Source organism: Cystoisospora suis (assembly GCF_002600585.1).
Source record: "Cystoisospora suis strain Wien I chromosome Unknown contig_3184, whole genome shotgun sequence".
Taxonomy (NCBI): Eukaryota; Apicomplexa; class Conoidasida; order Eucoccidiorida; family Sarcocystidae; genus Cystoisospora; species Cystoisospora suis.
The window spans coordinates 1,169-1,394 of record NW_027155979.1 but is presented as its reverse complement, the minus strand read 5'-3'; the positions used below and the strand labels follow the sequence as shown (position 1 = coordinate 1,394).

Genomic DNA, 226 nt, shown 5'->3' with positions numbered 1-226 from the left:
GGAAGGATAAGGAGGGGGATGTGCGAGGAGATAGAAAACCGAGTCACATACAACTACATGCATGCGTGTTAAACACATAGATGTATATGTACATTGTATAGAGCATATACATAGGATGACGGAGATACATGTAGAGATACACGAGGAAAGTTAATAGAGACAAGTGCATGCCTAGATGAAATACAAAAGAGATATGAAACACCAGAGATAGAGACAGAGAGAGAGA

General features: G+C 39.8%; 1 protein-coding gene across 1 annotated transcript in view; it reads left to right on the top strand.

Annotated features, from left to right (window-relative positions):
• The window catches only part of CSUI_006327 (iq calmodulin-binding motif domain-containing protein), a gene marked incomplete at its 3' end in the record, with an annotated part of 2,679 nt that overhangs the window by 2,212 nt on the left and 241 nt on the right, over nucleotides 1-226 (top strand). The gene's annotated exons all lie outside the window — the stretch shown is intronic.